This window comes from Zalophus californianus, chromosome 8, assembly GCF_009762305.2.
Source record: "Zalophus californianus isolate mZalCal1 chromosome 8, mZalCal1.pri.v2, whole genome shotgun sequence".
NCBI lineage: Eukaryota > Metazoa > Chordata > Mammalia > Carnivora > Otariidae > Zalophus > Zalophus californianus.
In genome coordinates this window covers 42,467,705-42,484,262 of record NC_045602.1, presented here as the reverse complement: position 1 = coordinate 42,484,262, position 16,558 = coordinate 42,467,705, and the positions used below count along the sequence as shown (strand labels likewise).

Genomic DNA, 16,558 nt, shown 5'->3' with positions numbered 1-16,558 from the left:
ATGTCAGCTCACCTTAACCACTCACATCATGACTTACTGTTGTTATCACCCAACAGTGTTTTTGGCCTCAAGGTCAGTGAACCATACATGTAAAGGAAACATAAACCCATACTTGAGGGAGGCATTTTATTTTTGTGTCAGAGAAGAGGCATATCTATAGCTATATCAAAATCGATACCGGAATCTATATCTATCTATCTATATACATATACAACAATTTAAAGTGTAGAAAGAGGGAATTAGGCTACATTTAATGTCCACAATTAATTTTCCCTTTATCTCCTCTTAGAAATGTGTGCTTCATTCTTATTTTATGCTGATTCTTTCCTATTGGGGAATTTGTCTCTATTTATCTCACTTAGTTCTCTATAGTCAGCTTCTCTGTATATTTTGTAATTTGGCTATCTTTTTCCTTTACGGCACTGATGGTTCTATAAAGCATTGGATTTAGCACAAACCCAATTAAAACCAGTGTAATTAGCTATGATTCTTTATGTTCTGTACAAATTGCACGTGTCTTTGTATGAAAAAGGCACTGCATAAATTCTTTAAGCCTTCATCATTTCAGGGCATGCACTTTCTGTGTCTGCTGGAACGTTTGGTACTAATATTTTCAGTCTTTCTCAGATTCCTTTTATTTGTAAAAAGTCCATGACTCAATGCCATGCTTCTGGGTGACAGAAAGCAAAGAATCTGCTTTGTAATGAAAACACAGCCCTTTGTGAAAGGGTTCAAGAAAATGTTTTTTACAGCAAATGAATAAATAACCTGTGAAAGTTTTCACAATTGAACATTATTAAGTTAAACAGGCTTATTAAGATTCATAAAGCAATTAGAAGCATTAGGCTGAATTCTCTTGTCATTTTCTTCTGCCCTTCCTCGTATTAAAGTCAATGGGAACTGTATGCTTTTGGCCGTGGGCAAAATGTGGCCCATTTTGAATAAGAATAGCATCTGCAATTATACTAGCTGAGATAAAAATTAAAAGGTCCATCAATTCTTATGCTTCAGAGCATAAGATTATAACCAGATGGTGCCAGAAAGTTTCTGCTGGGCATGAGGACTCACTAATGGACAGGTGCATTATGACAATTTTCTTTTGGCCTCCCTTATAATGTCTCACACACACACAGACGTGCCAAATATAGGACATCAAAACAAATGGGACATTTGCATTTTAACAGGACAAAAATCCCTCCATGGCCTAACAATATTGAGACTTAGAGATCCTAACAGGTGTGGGAAATTTCAATGAAAACATTTTAGAATTGCATCCAACTCAATGGCAATGCAACTTACTTTCTGCTTCTAACCTGGCTGTTTTTGTTTTTACATGCACCCTGGTAATTTACCTTAATCTACATTCACCTCTGGACATAACAGTATGATAAGATCCTTGAGAGGGGAAAGGAAGAACAGCTCATTGGAATTTAAAAACCTCTGCACCTAGATGTGAAGAATCAATTAATTGATACATATTCATTAAACATCCACTAGTTTTAGAACACTGGGTTTGTGAAAAAAGTAGAAGAAAAATAAGATACCATATTTTACTTCAGGGAGCTGAAAATTCTTCTTTTGAGCTATGTGAGATTTGATGGTTTATAAATTTAATAAGGAATCCAGAAAATAAAATGTGGACTGAAGCAATCAGGAAATGCCATGATTGTGTACCTGAAATTGGGGAGAACTGCTAAAATGCCAACAGATTCTTATTTGCTCTTATAAGTTATAGAGAACCTAAAACTAAAGTTATTTATTTTTATTTTTTAAAAATTCAATAAAAATTTCCAGGGTATTATTTTGTTAATTTCTGTTGTATTGTTATATATTTGCATAATATCATATCATAAAATTAATGAAAAATGTTGTTCATGTTAACTTTTCTTTATACTTCAGACACCCCGAGGAGTACAGTTGACTCTTGAACAGTAGAGATTTGAACTGTGCAGGCCCACTAATACATGGATTTTTTTTCAATAAATACAGTGCAGTACATACATGTATTTTCTCTTCCTTATGATTTTCTTAATACTATTTCATTTTCTCTTGCTTACTTTATTATAAGAGTGCAGCATATAATACATATAGCGTACAAAATATGCATTAATCAACTGCTTATGTAATCAGTAAGGCTTCTGCTCAACAGTAGGCTATTACTTCTTAAGTTTTTGGAGATTAAAAAATTGTGTGTGATTTTTTTTGACTACAAGGGGCAGCAGTGATCAGCATTCCCATGTTGTTCGAAGGTTATCTGTAGGGACGCCTGAGTGGCTCAGTTGGTTAAGCATCTGCCTTCGGCTCACGTCATGATCCCCAAGGTTCTGGGATCAAGTCCCATATCTTCTGCATGATCCTCAAGATCCTGAGATTGAGTCCCACATCAGGTCTGCTTCTCCTTCTGCCTGCCACTCCCCCTGCTTGTGTTCTCTCTCTCTCTGGCAAATAAATAAAATCTTTAAAAAAAAAAGATAATCTGTAATATATTGTACTTATATTGGGGGAGTTTAATCAAACTTCTTTGTATGGATGAGATTAGTATAGTGCTGATTTTGTTTTAATAAACAAATTATTTTCTAGAGAAAGCTAGTCGTATATTCTTTTCTTTTACCCTCATAAAACCTTGCGTTAGAGCATATATTCCCAACACTTAGCACAAAGTTTTATAATTTATTTCTTTAATGCAATGACCTATTTTGCCACATCGGTAATCAAGGAATCTGCTCTAAGAATGTTGATCTCTTTGGACAGATCATAGAAATTTAACACACATTGATTGTGTAATAAAAAAAGGATATTATTTTTAGTCTGCAGAGACAATAGTTCAGGCTGAATGAAATAGACCTAGCATTGGGAGATGACTAATGGACCCTGCCTTCTTGGGATGTATATGACCAAGAAGTCATTAACATTCGACCTTGGCTGCATGAGTTGTGTACTTATCACTCATATAAGCAATGCTCTTGTGCCTGTGATTTGATAATCCAAAAATAAAATCAACAACAACCACAAAAGAATTTATATTTTGATTTATCTATTTTGAAGTAACTGAAAAACAACAGTGATGACAAAATATCCTTCTTGAAGTGATGCATTTCTATCAAGGCTAGCTGTAATTACTTGATTTTTCCCCCTTGTAATGGAATATGATTACTAGTAGGTTTCAATTTCTCATGCTGCTCTGCTTCTTGGAGAAATACTATGAAAAATTGTCTTCTTGCATATAATAGTAGTTCCTCAAGTAGGTATAAACGTATTTGAATATCTCAGATTCCTTTAAACATTTCTACATCATTTTACCATGCTGGCCAACTTTATGTGGACAAACACCCTTTTTTGTCTTTGTTAGGTAGGGATTATTTAATTTAGAAAAAAGAACTTCAGGTATTTTTTGACAATCTTAAAACAAAATGATTAGAACAAAATAATTTGAAAATTATATTCTATCATAAAAGCAATGCAATTTTTATTAATGCAGCTTCTGTTTAGGTTTGCATGTTAGGAAGTCATTTCATTCATTATATTAGACTTCCAATGTCACAACACCCACAGATGTTTTTCACCCGAGCCATCCTAGGCCTTTTCACCCAATGCTACCATAATCAAAGTTGATTTTTAATTCAGATCTTTACATTTTATTTCTGTAAAACTTGCCTTTTCCATTCCATGCTGGTACTACAGATTGCCAGGTTCATTTAAAATCTTTATTTAGCCATCTATCATGTAAGCTGTCCCTCTCAGCTTCATTCAACTTCAGGCTTTAAAAAGCTGGTTTCAATGTATTCTTTTGTGATAAATTTATTTAAGAAATTAGATTGAAGTAGCTTCATAGCTCTTTACTGCATACCTCTCTTCTAGATTTCCATAGTTTAATGTCACATTTTAATAATGATTTTCAATTAGAGACAATTACATTTTCTTCAACTCACATTGTTTCATCACTTAAAAAAAAAAATGAAAGCTAGAGGTGCCTGGCTGGCTCAGTCAGAGGAGCGTGCAACTCTTGATCTCTGGGGTCCTGAGTTGGAGCCCCACATTGGTTGTAGAGATTACTTAAACAAACAAAATTTAAAGAAAAAAATGAAGGCTTATACTTAACTCCTCCACTCATATTTTATGAAAACCAAGTTTTCATGTATTAGCTAGATAAGAGAGATCAAATATAGTGAAATCTAGACAAAATTTGAGAAATGGAATTCAATCATAATCAGAAAAATTTAAATAAACTGGGGTTTTTGACATTTATTGACTCTTTCTGTATCTTTTTTATTTTTGCCAATTTGCTGAGCTCGAGTATTATATTTATTAGTAGTATTTTGAGTAGAGTGCAGAGATGTTATCTGATAACTGGATGTACAGTATAGATATTATGTATGTAGGAATAATAAGGTGATGAAAAAATACTGGTGAAAGGCTTGGCAGAATCCATGTTTAACCGCAACAAAAAGCCTATTTTCTTGAACTCTTGAAGAACGTTTTATAGAGAGGGAATAAAATGGGCAAACGATGACACAAAGTATCAGTTACATATGAATCTGAATTATTAATCTCCATTATTATGAATAATTAAAATATCGAGTATTTAGTAAAAAAAAAATCTTCCATGTCTTTAGAGCTTCTCAGATATGTCACATTTAAAGCAAACTAATAATCTCTATTTTATTGAAATTAAATCTCAAAGCCTAGTATCATATAAATATGATCTTAAAACAAATTTTAGTATCATTTTTTTACATGTTTTCACTAAATCCATATTGGTCTTCTTGGCATAAATTTGGGGAAACTGTCTGAAAATGTACTATTACTGGGGAGAAGGTATCTGGAGTTTGTGGGTGGGAAATAGTTATTAATAGGCGTGGAATCTATTCTCTTCCTTAATCAGTCATTAAGGGGAATGTCTCAGGTTGTTGGGGGGAGTTAAGGTGGCTTGACCAAATCTCATTGTAAACACGTTAATGATAGGCTTCCTAGAAGAAAAGCTAATGTTTTAATCTAATAGGAGAGCTTATATCTAGGGAACACTTTTAGCTGGGTATATCTGGGCTGTCTGGGACTATTTATAGTAAACAAACAAGGAATCTATGATAAATGGGCATATTCCTCAGAAAACATTAGGCTCTGTAAAGATCTGAATACAAAATTAATATATTCTGTGATTATTTTGCATAAGTCATGTAGCTACCTTATATGAGGTTTAAAGACCTCATACGTTAAACTGCACTTCCCGATGCCAGGAGAAAGGACATGCATGGGGAGCTGCATTAGCAGTACTGGACTTCTCCCTGATTCATCGGTGCCTCAGTATTACCTCTATCTTTTAAAATGCTGGTAAATTACTGGCAAGATCTCTGATTCAGGTGAACATGACTTGACAACACAATAATTGTAACATTTCAGGTTTTTGAAAAAGAGTATGGAACATAAAACTATAGAGGGTAGGTGTAATGGTGAGTCAAGTAATCATTTGGGGAACTTAAATCATGAACCTCAAATTAGCTAAGTCCCACTTGTTTTGATTGATCAGGTTCTATAAAGTAAGCACGACATTAAGTATGGTCAGGGCAAAGATACAAGCATAGTCTCTGCTTTCCAGCACAAGCTAATGAGAGATGGCCTCAAAAAACAACTCAAACTCATGGTAAAAGTGGACTCTATAATAAAGATGCTGTTGAAGATCAAGAAGGGAGGAGATGCATTATCACTGGAAAAGTCTCATGGAAGAATTATGACTTAGGTTGGGCCTTTATAAATGATTTTAGTTTGTGTAGGGTCAAAGGCTATTCCCTTCTTCCCTTCTAGGCATTTTAGCTGGCCTAATAATTAAATGATATAAGACAGATTAATAGGAAAAAAACAAATTTCATATGTATGAGAGTGCCAAAGACAGTCAATTGAGGTTTATATGCCATCCAGAGCTAAGAAGAAGCAGGGAGGGGGTCTGGGGCCTCATAGGGGAGGAAGACAGTTCACAGGAAGATGAGAAGAACAAATGTTTGGTAAATGAATGCTTGCCATATCATGCAGATAAATCTTCTTCACAAAAAGTTATCTTTAGTATTAGCTCTTGGTACAGGGCTTTATCTAAATTATTTTAAGCGGTGAAAGGGAAGGCAAACAGCTCTTTCTGAGTCTGTTGAGCCTTGATTATCTTCAGCTCAAAATAATCCACATGCCAAAGTGGCATATTTTGGGTCAAACATACTTTCCCCCCTTCCCCCCCATTTGACAAGTAGAGATGCAGAATAAAAGTGTCCCAGCTGGGAAGGACTGTTAAGGTGAAGAGGAGTGTATAAGACTCTAATCAGGAATTTAAATCACCTTTTAGCTCTGTTAAAATTTGCTTCGATGTATGATTTCTTTTTTAATGTTTACACCTAAAACTAAATAATATTGAGTGCATTTTTATCATATACATTAGAATTGCCTGTGGGAATAGATCAAATAGGATGTGGTGTAAAATATTGACATTTAGCCAGTTATACCCCATATTTAAATCATTCAGACTTTTCATTCAGTTAAATGCATTATTGAGTTTATCAACTAAACCGCTCAGGATAACTCAGCAAATTACATAAATCACAGAGCTATATCACAGAGAAACAATTTAATTTGTCAGTCTGTTATCAATTAGGATATTCCTGTAATGAAAACCTAATCCAAAAAATAGATTGAATATAAAAGGGATTTAGTGATGCACATACCTGAATGGTCCAGAAGGAGGGATTCATTTTGGGTCAGTTAGATTCACTCTCTCCTATATAGCATCAAGTTCTCACTGTCCTTTGATCTCTTTGCACAGCCTTCTACAACATTAGGTTTATGACACAACTGTCTTCTTTCAAGTTGATAAAACATTTGCATGAATGTGCTACTGTGTCTTCCAGAAGGTTATGGAGATTGACCTTGGGCAGTTAGAGAACAAGTAACAATTTTTCTAGCGTATTATTAGTCTGAGTTAGTTCACTACATTGGTTTACCAGACCTGGATGACACCACTAGATCACTGTGATATGTTTAGAACCATTAGGTTAACCCTTGGACCTGGGAGGAGGCTCAATTGTCCCCCCACTCCCAGGACCATTCTGCAACTGTATCACTAATACCTAGTAGGGAATAGATGCCCTAAGTTTTGTAAAACAATCACAGTGACTGCTACTTGCATATTCCTTAAGCAAAATTTATCTTTTTAAGTGTAGTAGGCTTTGTAATAAAAATAAGAAGTGGGGAATAATTAAGTGAGCATCTAAATCTATCCAAATCGATTGATCAATAAAAATATCAATTATTGATTTATCTGTCTAGATTGGCAATAATATGTCCAACTAACTTTAATACAGTTTTAAAAATCTCTGTTTAGATTTTAAAATCCCTTTTCTTCCTCTTTAAGAATTTCATTCACTTTAGCATTGGGATACCCTTTAATAATCTATATATTATTGGTTGAAATGTGGTCACCCATAGGCTTCCTCTGTCTAGAAAGCATGTTACTATACCCTGGCCCATATTTTGGATATTGGGATTGTCCACATTAAAAAAAAATGCATTTTTAACTTCTTTTGAAAAAGCAAAAGTAAAAATTGGAGAATATGAAAATAGTAGTCTCGGTATTCCACATGAAAATAATCATTTGGTGCTCAGTAGATATGCCCCTTAGAAAGGTTCTGAGTCCTCCAGTTTACTTCATTTCCCAGAGTTTTGTCTTTTTAGTATTATTACTTTTTACTGTTTTCCCATTTCTCATTTAACACATTTGTCAGATTTCTGTAAAAAATCTGAATAACTCTAATCTAATAATACTTCCCACTTAATAAAAACAATATCTTCCTTAAAGTTGATTGACTGATTGATTTATTCATTAATTTTTGTTTCCCTGGGAAAAATATTTATTAGATAACTTCTTACCAGGGATTCTATACAGATTCTGAAAGAAGATTCCATTCTAGTGCTCTTGGTATTTAATGAGAGAATATGAAAAGGCATAAGGCTTGAGAAAAAAGCAGAAGTCTGAATTTAGTAAACATCCCCTTTTAATATATAAGCAGATGAAGGGATAGAGCTCAAGAGAGAAAACAATGCAGAGGTTAAGTTAAGAGTTTCAAGAATGAGGTCAATAGACTAGAAGTGAAAAGCAATAAAAACAATAAGAAATCCAAGTATGATTGAGTTTTGCACTTTTAGAGTCTTTGATGACTTTTCTTGAGAAAAACATTTTCAATGTATAATGGAGGTAGCAGCCAGATTGCTGTGAATCATTAAGTAACCATGAGGGAGAATATATTCTCCTAATTCAAAAAGAAGAATGGCTAAGACGGAAACATGAGATGTTGAAGTAATGATTGCTAGAACAAAGAGGAGAAATAGAAGCCCCTTTATTTCCTAATTGGGAAGAACCAAGAAATCTACCCTTTGAAAGTACAAGGGGAGAATATAATTGATGGATGAAGGTCCATAAAAGGGGGGAGGGAATATGGATATTTAGAGTACAAGTGGAGAAACAACTTTTTTTCACAAGACAACCCTCCTCACCACTGAGGCTGGAGAGAAGGTGATAAGACTAAGTACAGATTGGATTGCTAACATAGGGAGACTGCAAGGAGTTGGAGAATTTTCAAGAAGATTATATTATCTCTGCATATTTAGAAAGATCAATTCACCAAAAATGATCAAGATAACAGAGACTGAAGCAGATCTTTTAGAATATGAGATTGAAGTCTAAGAACTTTCAGATTAGAAAGAGTGAGACAGTAATATAATGGAGGTGTCATAGCAATGCTGAACTGGGTATCTTGGAGTATTATGGACAAGAAATATAGTCTAGTTTTGTGTAGGACACTGTTGTTTGGACTTTTGTGTTAGAAGTTGAAGCTGTATTGGTTGTAACAAATATTCTATGGAAGAACAATGGTATAGCCTGTGGACTAGAAAAGCAGGTGCTGTGATTGGCATTGCCTTTTATCATTGCATGAGAAGAAGTACTATTACCAAAAGAAGGTAGCAGTACTAGACACAACAACAAAATATTCAATTTACAGATTTTTAATTTACAATTTAAGTGGTTAAAAATTTAAAAAGCTAACAAAGAGAAATTACTGTGTGCCAAAATTTTTCTAAACATTTTTATATTAGTGAACTTTCATTCCCCTGAAGTAGGTACTATTAATGTCTCATTTTACAGGTGAGGAACCAAGGCATACAGAGATAAATCATTTGCTCGGCAAAGATTTTTTTAAAGATTTTATTTATTTATTTGAGAGAGGGAGAGTGTGTGTGTGTGTGTGTGTGTGTGTGTGTGTGTGTGTGTGTGTGTGTGTGAAAGAGAGCACAAGATGGAGAGAGAGAGAGAGAGACAGAAGGAGAAGCAGACTCCCCACTAAGCAGGGAGCCTGACACAGGGCTCGATCCCAGGACCCTGAGACCATAACCTGAGCCGAAGGCAGATGCTTAACCAACTGAGCCACCCAGGTGCCTCCAGAGCAAAGATTTAAAACCAGGAAGTCTAGATCTAGAGTCAGTGTTTTTCAACTACTACATTATTTTCTCTTTCCCTCTGTCTCTCTTTCTCTCTCCCTCTCTCTTCTCTTTCATAATATTTTAGGGAATGAAACAATTATTGGAGATGTAAAATTATTGCCAGACATTTTTTAATGATTGAAATTGAATCATTCTGTATAGTCAAATGCTTTTTTTCCAGTGGTGTTCAGGAACAAATTCTTATATTATGTAGGATAAATGGCTTCTGTGATGGAGGGATTCAGGTTCTGTTGGGAATATAAAGCAGAAAAACAAGGAGAAATACTTTGGGGAGGGCTAGGAACAGAATCATTGGATTGTTGGCTGATACTATACAGATTGCATAGGAAAGGAAATGCACTCAAAGGAACAGTGATAGTTTTGAAGAAAATCGTGGGTCAAAGTATAGGAAGACTAAAAGGATAAGGAACCAAGTGAACTGTAAAAATAAGGGGGAAGGACATCATAGATTTTTCTTTTAAGCATGGAAAATTATGATAAAATTCATGTTGTAGCTATGGATATAGAAACTATGGTCATTGAAGTAGAAGAGGTAAAGACACTATAGAGGGAGATTATTGAATTAGCACTGATTTTTATTTGGGGTTGTTTGAAAAATACAGTTATGTAGAACTTGGTAGCAACTAAAGCAATTTGTTTCACTGAAAGAAAATTCTGTATATCCATAGGATGACTTAAAATCCAATTCCGTAAATCTGTAACTTTTATTCATTGGTACATCTTCTAATGATTATAGTAACAATTAAAAAAGTCTGTTTTCTTTGTTGTAGGAAAGCTTTAAAGGTAGATAGAAAGTATTTCTTTAATTTTGCTTTGTACAAGCTAAGCACACACATTTGTTCTTGCCTAGGTTTGATGTTATGATTAACACAGTGGAGCGTAAAATGGTGATGTGGGAAGACAAAACTGGATATAGATAAACCTGATTTTAAAAACTTATTCTATGATTGGTCTTAATCTCTCTCAGCCTCAGTTTACTCATTGTTTTATGAAGATTATGGAAGACAGTGTTGATTGTCTATCCAATAACAACTTTTTACTCCCTTATAGCTAACAGAACCAATATCCCACAATAAAGGTCAAATATATCACAAACTCACTTTGTTAGGCTCCCTTGTATCTGTAGTTTGGCTCTCAGACTCAATCATGGCCATTTATCTTGAGAGGGCTGTGTGGTGGAAGTCTTTTAGAAAAGATGGTTCATGATAAACCAGAGAAATTAAAAAAAAAAAAAAGAACTGTCTGTTCCCTGTGCTTTGGACAGTGTCTCAGGTGGGTTTGATGCTGGGTATTTCTGCAGCATTATGTGAACAAGGGGAGATATTACTGATATGCTGAGGATGGGAAGTTGAAAATAACCCAGAAATACCTACCTCAGACATATTCTTAAGTGAACTAATTGTACATTTTATTGTAATCCACTTTTAATAAGATACTTTATTACTTGCAGGCAAATATCCTAACTGATAAAATAATTTACATGAAAAAGGGAATGTTAATTACACAGGTAGCACAGTTTATATTGATTATTTAAAAAGGATTTTTAGGGTGTCTGGATGACTCAGTCGGTTAGGCGTCTGCCTTTGGCTCAGGTCCTGATCCTGGGGTCCTGGGATCGAGTCCCGTGTCGGGCTCCCTTGCTCCGTGTTCCCTGCTCAATGTTCCCTGCAGTGGGTTCCCTGCCCTGCTTCTCCCTCTCCCTCTGCTGCTCCCCCTGCTTGTGCTCTCTCCCTCTCTCTCTCTGTCAAATAAATAAATAAAATCTTTAAAAAAATGATTTTTATCTCTTTTAGGTAATACAGGTTTAAATACAAATTTCAAAAGTAGCCTGTACAACTCATCATGTCATCATGACCTACATGCTATCTAAAATTAAATGATTAATTTGAATTGCAAAGCAATATAATGTAATATTGGCTGATAATAAGCCATTCAGGGGGAAAAAAATCAAAAAGGTTCTGAAATAAACGAGAAAGTGTAGTGGTTGAGTGGTTGTATTTACATGAATTTAAAGAGAAGGACATATTCTCAAACAGTAAGAGTTTTGATTAAAAAATGAGATTAAATAGATAACTAGATAGATCAATCCGTCAATCTTATGGTAAGTGTTTTTATCACACAAAAACACAAAAAGAGAACAGGAAGAAATTTTGACAGAAAAAGAAAAGAAAAGCAAGGATATAGCGAGATAAATGTAACTTTAAAAATTACTGCAAGGTGCTTTTTCTGTTCTTTTTTTTAATTAACAACATCTAACTCTTCCTAAATAATGGCTATATATTTTTATAGACTGTTAATTTACAAATAAAGGTAAGAAAATGCATCATTTATCATTTATCATCATTTAATATATGATTGAAAATTATGTTATTTGTATTGAAAACTAAATATTTTTCTCTTTTTTAAAATATTTCATCCTACCTTTTAAACACAAACTTAAGACACAATTAGCAGTGACACTTTTACTCCATACCTTTGAAGTGGAAAATTAGACTATGGTTAGAGGCTCTGTGTTACATAACAACCTTTTTAATGCAGAGTAAATGTGCTATTTGGGGGCCTCCAGCCCACTTGTAGGAAGATGATGGGCTAATCATTTCAGGGAAAATGTCAGAGTGTTTTCCCAGCAGATATTGATAACAACACAGCACAGCTGCAAATATAAATTCTTCCATTCTTTCAGCTATGAGTTTAGTCCTAAGTCAGTTTTACTTCCTTCCTCAAGCCCTTTGAAATTTGGGGTTTGATACATAAAGATTGGTCCATACCACTATTAAACTGGTAGATATTATACAATCGGATTGATAAAGGCAAGATTACTACCTCCCCTAAACATTAAGCTCCGACCTATATTGAATGTTTGTAATTGTAAAGTTATTGACATTGGTAACTAAAATGCCTCCTTCTAGGATAGATAATTCACATATTCCTTATATCAAGTGTCTAGCAAAATCAAATAAGAAAAAGTATGCTCCCATGGAAACTTCAGAAGACTAAGTTCCCTATTTTTGCATAAATACCTCTAAGGGATTTATTTATGAGCCCAAGAAAACTTTGAACTCAACTTTAAATTGGTTACTTAACCTGAGTGTTTGAAAGTCTCTTATATATATATATTTTTTTTTTTTCAGGGTAAGAAATGACACTCGCTAATTCTTTACCTCCTAGAGTCATATACATATAATAGTTACTTTCAATATATATGAGTTCATTGTGTTTGCATTGGAGAAAAGCTTAAAGTCATTGAATTGTTTTATTTTTATTTTTTTAAGTAATTTCTGTACCCAGTGTGGAGATCAAACTCACGATCCCTAAATCAAGGGTCCCATGCCTGACTGAGCCAGTCAGGCACCCCTGAATTGTTTTATTTTAGAATTAAATATTTGAATGTTGAATGTAACTTTGTGTCTAAGAATGAATTATATAGATTAAGGCAAAATTTTTTGACTAATATTCAAGATATATATTAGAAAATATTTTTATATAGCCTTCCATGTCCTACCTTTCCAACCAGACATGGTTCACAGTGAAATGAGCCTTTGCTTCTTATTTTTGTTGACACATGATTTTGAAATTTACTTATTGACTGCTAGATGGAATAAATGAGTTAAGAGAGGTGCAAGTTGCAGAGGTTATTCCTTCAAACCATTAAATGCAAACCATGCAAACCATCTCTAAAATCCTCTTTGATTACCCATAAAAAATATTGTTTATACTCACATTTTTTCACTTAAACTATATTTTACTTCTTTCTCTTTCTAGCTGATTTAAATCCAATCTTCTTTCATATCACTTTTTATAGTAATTAACATGGTATTGAGCACTTTAAAGGTGCTTAATATATTTGTGTTGAATTGAATGAAGAATGCCGTAAAATGGAATGGAGAATTGATGCAAGAGGCAAGGGCTATTTTCTGTTCCTGATTCTGCCTCTAATAAACAGTATATTCTCTACTTTTGTCTTATTTTTTGCTATTACTATTGTTTTGACTGGCTTTGCCTTAAAAAAAGTCTTAAATGTAGGCTGGGTCTGTAATCTAAGGACTTATGTTGGCTGCTATTTTGTTAAATATTATCTCTGTTATGTCTGTTCTAATAAAAACTAGCGAAAAATCCTAAGAGGAATTTTAAGATTCTTGATATGTTCTCTAGGTCATTTAATTTATTTTTTTAAGATTTGTTTATTTATTTTGAGAGAGAGAGAGTGGGGTTTCGGGGGGGGCATAGAGGGAGAGGGAGAGGATCTCAAGCAGACTCCCCACTGAGCACAGAGCCCAGCATGGGCTCCATCTCAGGACCCTGAGATCACAACCTGAGCCAAAATCAAGAGTTGGAAGCCCAACTGACTGAGCCACCAAGGCACACCACTTCATTTACTTTTTTATTTGAAAATTACCATTTATTTTTGGGCTGCATTCTCAGATAATGGTGGATCTTCATCTTCCAGGTTACTATTTTTGTTTGTTTGTTTGTTTCTAATATATTCATCCTAAATTGTTGAGTAGAAGTGGGGTGGGTTGAATGTGATCTATCTTGATCATAGAATTCTTACAATTCCCTTTGTTATTCTGTTTATTCTCTGCCATTATTCAAATGTTACTTTTCTCTTTTGGCAATTCTGTCATTTGCATTTGTAACTAAAACCATGAACATTGAAATCAGCCATCCTCATTTTATTTTCTTGAACTCTTCCTCACACTCAGCCTGATGAGACAATAAATGGGTCAGTCTGGGTCCATTCGAAACATCTATTTAGTCAAAAATTTGATTCCAAAATCAGTCTTCTGAAGAGAGTAATTCTACCCAGAAGTTATGGTATCAGTTCACCACCTAACTATTGTGATCCTACTTAGCCACCCTTCAGTTGCTGGTGGGTTCATTGATTTTTTTTCTTAGATCCCTAATTCCATATATTTCTGACACCTGCTCTTTCATAATATATTTAATAATTGTTTCTCATCTACAATAATTGTCACTTCAAAATTCACTTAAAAATCTTCCTTTTCTTTATATCTAATTAAATCTTTTGTAGCTACTCAATTCATTCAGGGAAACTTTCTTACTATCTTTTTATGATTACCTCTCTATCTGTAAACTCTCAAGAACTTTCTGGGTCAGACTTTCTCTATAGAAGTCACCGCATTTATTTAAAAAAACAAAACAAGGGGCACCGGGGTGGCACAGTCAGTTAAGCTTCTGACTCTTGGTTTCGGCTCAGGTCATGATCTCGAGGTTCTGAAATCAAGCCCTGCACCGGGCTCTATGCTTAGTGTGGAGTCTGCTTGAGATTCTCTCTTCCTTTTGTTCTGCCCCTCCCACTCATGTTCTCTCTCTCTCTTTCTAAAATAAATAAACAAAACCTTAAAAAATAAAAAAAATAATAAAAATAAAAAACAAAACAAGTTAAACAACCAAAACAAAATTAGTCTCTTAATTTTTGAGACCTGTCTGAACCTCATTCATTCTTCTGGATCCTATAATTGTTTATAGTGCATAAGATATCTTGTTTTTCATCAAACTTTAAAAATATATAATTATATATTTAACATATCTTTTGGCATTACTCCTGTGATTTTTTTCATGTATGTTTAGTTGGACTCTAATAGACTCTTCTTGAGTATGTCCCTATCTTTTTAAATATACTCACCAGATTCATTCTTTGTTCTTTCCAATGCTAACACCATCTCCCGAGCCATATATTTCTTATGTTCATTTGAAACATGTTTCAGTTTCTTCTGTTTGTTGCCTAACATTCTGTACTGTTCCCATGCCAACCTGAATCCCATTACCAAGCCATTTCAAGTACAGAAGTGCAGGCTTTCTCTACTGAGTATAGGCTTTGCTTTGCTAAAATATTGCTCATCCGATTGTGAAAATGTCATTCAAATTTTCCTTTACCTTGGTCAGTTTGCATGCTGAAATTCTTATTAAAAGTGCTTGTTGTACATCTTACTCAGTGATTTATAAAATTCACCATAATCCAAGCAATCAATATGTAGGACCATGAATATACTACGGTGATAGCAGTTAGAATTTAGGTAAGATGTGCAGAGATCAAAGCCTAGACACAATTACTGGGATAATTTGTCCCTAACAATGTTTAAAAAATGAAGGAGGGACACCTGGGTGGCTCAGTCGGTTAAGTGTCTGCCTTTGGCTCAGGTCATGATCCTAGGGTCCTGGGACTGAGTCCCACATGGGGCTCCTTGGCCTGCTTCTCCCTTTGCCTGCCTCTGTCTCTCTCTCTCTGATAAATAAATAAAATCTTAAAAATATATATTAAAAAAATGAAGGAGAATTGATTTTCATGTTTGATTTTAATGACAAAATAACATTTATTGTTATATGGCACCAAATATTAAAAGATGAAAAATACCTGCACTATTAATCCAACTCTTGTAGCACATAAATCTACCTTTAAAAAAAATCCTTACCGTTGGGTGCCTGAGTGGCTCAGTCAGTTAAGTGTCTAACTCTTGATTTTGGCTCAGGTCATGATCTCTGGGTCATGGAACTAAGCCCTGCATCAAGCTCCATGCTGGGTGTGGAGCCTGCTTGAGATTCTCTCTCTCCCACTGCCCTCTGCCCCTCCCTCCATCTTCACTCTCTCTCCAAAAAAAAAAAAAAAATCCTCACCCATCTCTGTTCAGTAATGTTAATGGAAGACCTAAAGGGAAATGAAAACCTTTTTTTTTTCAGTATAAACCCCATTTAATATGCTGCCATATATATATATATATATATATATATATATATATATATATATATATATATTCAACCAATATAACAAACAGCCTTAACCTTTCCACCTGCTGCTTCAATCCCAAATATCCATCCCTATGTTTAATATTATAGCAAATTTTGTTGGGAGCTTAGGATAACATAATAACTTTCTACCAATTTCTACCCAATGGAGAAATGGTAGTAGAGACTAAAAGAGTACCAAAGGCAGTATTGTCTTCAGTATTTAACCTGTGCTGGAGAACATGGTTTACGACTCCTATTGAAAATGAGTCATATTGAAAAT

General features: G+C 34.3%; 1 long non-coding RNA gene across 2 annotated transcripts in view; it reads right to left on the bottom strand.

The window, feature by feature from the left end:
• The window catches only part of LOC113938616, a 68,304-nt gene extending 53,036 nt beyond the window's left edge, over nt 1-15,268 (bottom strand). For both annotated transcript variants that reach the window (XR_003524911.2, XR_003524910.2), the window contains exons 1-2: nt 15,179-15,268; nt 6,702-6,902 (exon numbers count right to left, since the gene is read on the bottom strand). This is a non-coding gene — a long non-coding RNA (uncharacterized LOC113938616). The remainder of the gene's footprint in view (nt 1-6,701; nt 6,903-15,178) is intronic.
• Between the last annotated feature and the right edge of the window lie 1,290 nt (nt 15,269-16,558).